The sequence below is a fragment of the Seriola lalandi genome, unplaced genomic scaffold (assembly GCF_002814215.2).
Source record: "Seriola lalandi dorsalis isolate HSWRI2012SDOR001 ecotype SW California unplaced genomic scaffold, Sedor1 jcf7180002054560, whole genome shotgun sequence".
In the NCBI taxonomy this organism is placed as follows: Eukaryota; Metazoa; Chordata; class Actinopteri; order Carangiformes; family Carangidae; genus Seriola; species Seriola lalandi.
In genome coordinates this window covers 400,021-406,020 of record NW_019525113.1, presented here as the reverse complement: position 1 = coordinate 406,020, position 6,000 = coordinate 400,021, and positions in this window count along the sequence as shown.

The following is a 6,000-nucleotide window of genomic DNA, read 5'->3' as shown; positions in this document are numbered from 1 at the left end:
CACACACACACACACACACACACACACACACACACACACACACACACACACACACACACACACACAGAACCTGCGCTGAGCCCAGACAGCAAGAAGCTAACACCCAGTATTACACAGAGCGGTATATTGCATCATTCTACTCCTTTGGATGGTATAATGCATTACAGTGGAGACACAGGCAGGTGTAAGATTACTGTCTGTAGATGGAGGTTACAGCCACTGACAGGAACTGAAGACGCTTCACTGCCTCAGCTCACATCTGACCCCTGTGACCTTCCAGCTGAGGACTGACGAGAACAGACTGAGGTGATGATCCAAGTTCTGCTAAAATATTGTTAAGATCACAGAGTCCCACAGAGTGTGTTACCTTCATAGAAGAAGCAAGTGCAGTTTTTAAAAGGCTTTACAGGTTTTACAGATTTTCACCTAAAATATTTTTAAAAGGAAGATCTTTAAACCTAGATTTTGTATCCTCATGCTTCTAAAAGTTGTTGTGCTTCCTGCTGCAACAGCACAATAATCACTGAAGTTTGCAGCAAGAGGCTCCTTTGGTCAGTGACAACTCTGAATAAACATCTGGCACAAAGAGGCTGAAAAATGGGAAGAAAAATCAAAAAAGCTGCTGATTATTCAAAGTCTGTCATGGTAATTTTCAATGAAGCCAAAGAGTGGTATTTTCTGATCGGATTTTTAGGCAGAATATTACAGATTTTTTTATACTGAACCCTACTTCTCCATTAAACCCTGGCTGGTCCTCATTGTTCTCACAGCTGCAGCTCCTTCAGTCAAATGTCATTCTGTGCTCCTCAAACATGAACCTGCCTCACTGCCGGAGCTCCGATCTGACCTCCTCACCTCTCAGCGGCTATGCCGAGGAGTGACAGTGCTTCATTCAAGGGGACTAACACACTCAGTTGGGAGGTTGCTAAGATACAGTTCGGCTGACAAGGTCTGGATCGCACCGGGAACCTCACAGCGTCCACTGCTTTTCTTTCCTTTTTCTATTGACAACTGTCTCAATTATCAAATCAAGTAAAATCAAAGTTTGAAAATGTTCTATTATATAATTAATATTAATTAATATGATTTAAAAATCTGGATATTGTCACTGACAAAAATGAGGAGACAAAATCAAGTGATTTTCAAACAGCCTGGACTTCACTACTGTATATACTTTAATATTATTGCAGAAAAAACAGCTTTTGCATGTGCCTCCTTATTGGTGTTTACGTGGTGCGTTTTGATGGCTCTGTGTGGATGTTCAAATTTATTGAACTTTGACCTCAGCTGCGCTCTGCACTGACCTTTTTTGGATGCAGCAAACCACTGTTCATCACTGCCTGGACACATGAAAAACTAATGAGCCTACTTGTGTTTTGAAATTTCTCAAAGTGCACAGTAACAAATTACCACACAAAGACAAACAGACTGAAATATCACCCTGAAATGCAGCTGCCAAGATTGTTACTAAAACACTGTTTGAGTCTCTGAAACGTAGCAGCTATTGCTAACAATATTAGCATTATAGCTAAGGTGGCACCAATTAGTACAATGCCCCCGGGAGTTTTGGAGGAGTAACTACTGCACCAACCAACATGCAGTCCAAGACCGGACGAGATCATTATGGCTCCAAAAAAATGGGTTGACATTTGGACTGATTTCTAATTTGTAGCTGCTGAGAGAAAAAGTGAGTATGCTGTAATGTTGGGAGACAAGCCCTGCAGCTATAAAGACCACAGACATGAAGAGACACCTCAAACTACGCCTGACAGAAACTGAACTAACTTTAAGATGTTAAATAACGTCACGTTACATTAAAAGCCATATTAAGCCAAATACTGAAGGCAGCGGTGTAACGTGTATTAGTGTCTCACAACCACCGGACATCACTACATTGCTTGTAGAGTCGGGTTTAGCATCACTGAGAAGTCAGTAACTCAGCCAGATAAGTTGTCCAAAACTTTGCTGAAGACAAGTTTGTTTATTTTGGAGTAGTAGACACGCTGTCCATGCCAAAGTCTTGTCCAGTCAAGTCTTGTCAAATTGTAATGGGTCTGTGACAGCTAAATCCACAGCATATGTAGGAACTTGGTTTGGGGTTTGAATAAGTCTGTTGGGCAGTAGCCAGCTGTCCAGTGCATGCGTGCAAAGAGGTTCGTAGAGTTCAACCTGTTTTGAACACTAACTGTATGAGTATAACACAAACTTGGACAACACTACTAGTAAGGACTACATAACAGAATAAAAAGCAGAATAAGCGGAATGAAAACTCCTTTGTGGCACAGTCCTGACAAACCTGAACAGTATAAGGGTAAGGGATTTACTGCAGGCCTGTTAGTAGAGGTTCCCTTTGATTGAGGAGGGTTTTCTTATTTCTGGATACTCAAGGTTTGTGTCATGTTGTTGCATCTTTCCAGATTCATTATTTTATTCTCTTTCACGTCTTGATGTTCACTTGGATTAATAACTTCAGAGCAGCCTTCTTAAAGCATACAACCTGTCATTTTGTGGCTTATTTTCTTTTTCTTTTTCTTTTAGCCTAAAATCAGTTGGATGAAATCTTATTAAAGCAGTTTGCTGAAGTTTGACTAAAGTGCTCATTCTTGGTCTTGACTAAACTAAAACGTTCAATCACAACATTTTTGTCAATTGATTTTCTGATAGCTAAAAAAAAAATTCTAAAATGTTTCTGTCAACTAAAATTGGACTAAAAATGTTTGTGGTTTTCTTTTTCCTTTTGACCAAACACATCCAGAGTTTTAATCAACAAAAACAAAAGAATCTACATAATGAGGTTCAGTCAATGTGACTAAAACCAACATGCCGACAAAATGAACACTAGCTGCGGGAGGCTGCTCTTTTCAAATACATTATACAATATCTATTCTCACAGTTGTTCAATGATCAGAGTAATGGATCAATCATAAACTTCCCCTGAGAGAAACATCATAACTGCACCTGTAGAGCTCCTCCACAGAGGATGCATCCAGAGTAATGATGCTCCAACAGGGGCAGAGTGGAACATTTCACGTTTCACTTAATGATTCATGAAGACACATATTTTATTTTACAGGGTCGTAAACATCACCGCGTTCGCTGATATGTTAGTGTTGCTTAGGATTAATATCAGGTTTTATGAGTGCATAAATAAAACTGACAGCTCTGTGTTAAAAATCAAACGCAGGTGAAGAGCACAGAATGTTTTGGTCGTTTCAGTCTGATTCCAGACACTTATCACTCGTCCTCTCTACTCTGCCTCCTCTCACCATACGTTTTGCATGGATGTTTTTGCTGCATTGAAGGCAACAAACACAGGTCAGGTCCAATAACCCTCAACCACACAAAGACTATGACACACTTTGATAAAGTAGCTGAGGGTTCAGGGTCCAAAACAAAAGCAAATTAAACACCTTCTATTTTCTATGGCCAGACAGTAACTAATGGAGGCTGCAAGCACAAGCTGCTGGAGGTGGTTTAGCCAGGCTAACATTAAAACTCCATTTTATTGCTTTTCTGCCTGAAATTCAGCTGCTTGTTTTCTTCAACTATGCAGGTAAACCACCAAGAAAAGACAATAATCACTAATACCAGACCTGGAGACTAATCCCACCCTCCCCCAATCTTACTGAACTCTGGATGAGGCAAACTGGGAAATTACATGTATCTACCCAGATTAACTTTATCCATCAATTTAAAAAAAAAAACAAGAACAGACACACTTAATTTTTAAGTTATAGCATGTATTTGTAATTGAGCTTTCACTTTCTGGCCTATGGGTCATTTCAGAAAACAGACAAAGAGGGATTTGAAACGCAAAGTCGATTTCCACGTTGACAGTACTCTGAAAATATTTCAGCTTTAAAGCTTAAACGCTCTCATTGTCAAGACTGAATTCAAATGATTGATGAGTGCCATAATACCATATTAGTATTTCCCTACATACATTTCTGTTGAATCTTTGCTCCAATTGGTTAATTTACTAAAATCTGTCTTGAAACTTCGCAAGCCTTGAAAGGCAAGTGAAATTTTTTCTCGCCAGTATAACTTTTAAAAACCAACCGTGAGAGGAAAAGTGTTTTTTTTCAGTGATGCAATTCTGACAGTCTGTAGAGGCTGACGAAGAAAGCTCTAATGAAATTTGATTTTTTTTTCTTCAATGATCTGTCTACTTTAATATTATATTTTCACACATATTTTTTATACATACTTACAAATATACAAAGTGTCTTTGTGTTTTGATATGTAATGACAATAAAGTATCTATTCACCTATCTATTGAATGGATTTCCCTAATGAACCTGGGTACTGGTGTGGGACCAAGCAGCAACTACGACTGGCTGAGAGGTGAAGCCAAGTGACTGAAGGTGTGTTGAGACTGAACCTACAGTAAAATTTAGAGACAGTGTATTTGAATTCAAGTCAATGCACAGACTCAAGTGGATGCAGATTCCACCTGTGTGGGAAAAATTGAAGCAAAGATGCATCCAATGAAAATGCTTCAACTACAGCGAAAAAACAAAAAACAAAACAACAAATTCATAAAGACACAAGACAGGGAAAAGGAATCTGGACGAGTTCTTAGAAACTTTAGAGATCAACCAACAGCTGAGTTGTTGACAGGTCACAGACACATTCCACACACTAGCTACAGCTAATGTCAGTCAGTACGCTGCCCTTTTGGCCACTTAAACACAGACTGCAAAACTACCACAGTGGTCAAATTCATGCAAGCAAAACAAGCCGAACATAAGCTGTGCAAACAGTCAGGACACACCTCGTGGCCACAGCTCGTCTAATGGCCATCACAGGTGAAAGCTATGAGAATCAATGTTCAATGTGTAGGTAGTATTGGTTTGATTGACAGGTGTCTCCACCTATTAGAGTTAGGTGTGGCAGTTGGCACTCACTTGCTGCATCTCAGTTCCACCCTTTTGCCTAAATTATGATTTTCTGGAGCCAAAATGAAGGTGGCATTGTTTTTTATACAGACTGCTGGACAGAAGACAGAACTGGATCCACATCGTGCAGAGGGAGGATTTCTATTCAATCATTCAAAACATCAAACCTATAGTTTTTAATTGTTCCTACTGGTTTTAGATGATGTAACTGACATAGATCCAGTTTTCAAAGAAGGAAAAGAAATGTTGTGTTATAATTAAAATAAAAATGAATTTTCTGTTAAAATGAAGTATGTTAAGGAGATTTAGTCAACACAGTGAAAATCATTTTGCACTTCACTGACTTTAAGCTCAGGCAGCTGCACCCACACACACACACACTTTCAGTTACACAGGCATATGCACCCATGCACTCAAGCCTGCAGACTCTGGCTGTGAAGCGCAGACGCTCACACACATTCAACATACCTGTGAGGATACACAGAAATCTGGCATTAGATGTGACTCACTTGGAAACGCTTGATCCAACATCTGACATCTGCGGCTTTAATGGCTGCCTGCTAAACCAAAAAACTACACATCATGATGGTAAGCCAGGTCCTATTCAGTGAGTAGAAAACTATTTTAAAAATTCTCTTTGGTATGTTAAGGTTGAATTTTTAAAACTCTAACATGGTTTTAATCATTTTGGGTCCAGTTGACCCCTTGGAGGGAGTAAAGCTTGTAAAAAAAATTGCGAATGCACAAGTGAGTCTGGATCAATAAAGCCTTGCAGCATGTGCAGAGGGTTATTACAGATGGTGAGAGTGTGATAGCACCAGAGGTGCCTGAGCTCATTAAGAAACAGGACCATACTCCGGTGCAGAGCAGAGAGAGGGGAGCAGTGAGGGGAGGGAGGAGGGGACGACGCAGAGACTGGACGGAGATTTTTCACCTGGGTGTCACTGAGATCTGATGATTCGTTGCCGCCGGAAAATGGAAAAAAATTTTATATCCTTTCTTTGTGCGTTTGGATGGCAACAGAAGATCTGTGTTACATTAGTGAAAAGACATGGTAGCATGTAAATAATAAGCTCGGGGGTTGTTCAGAGGCTGCAGGCTG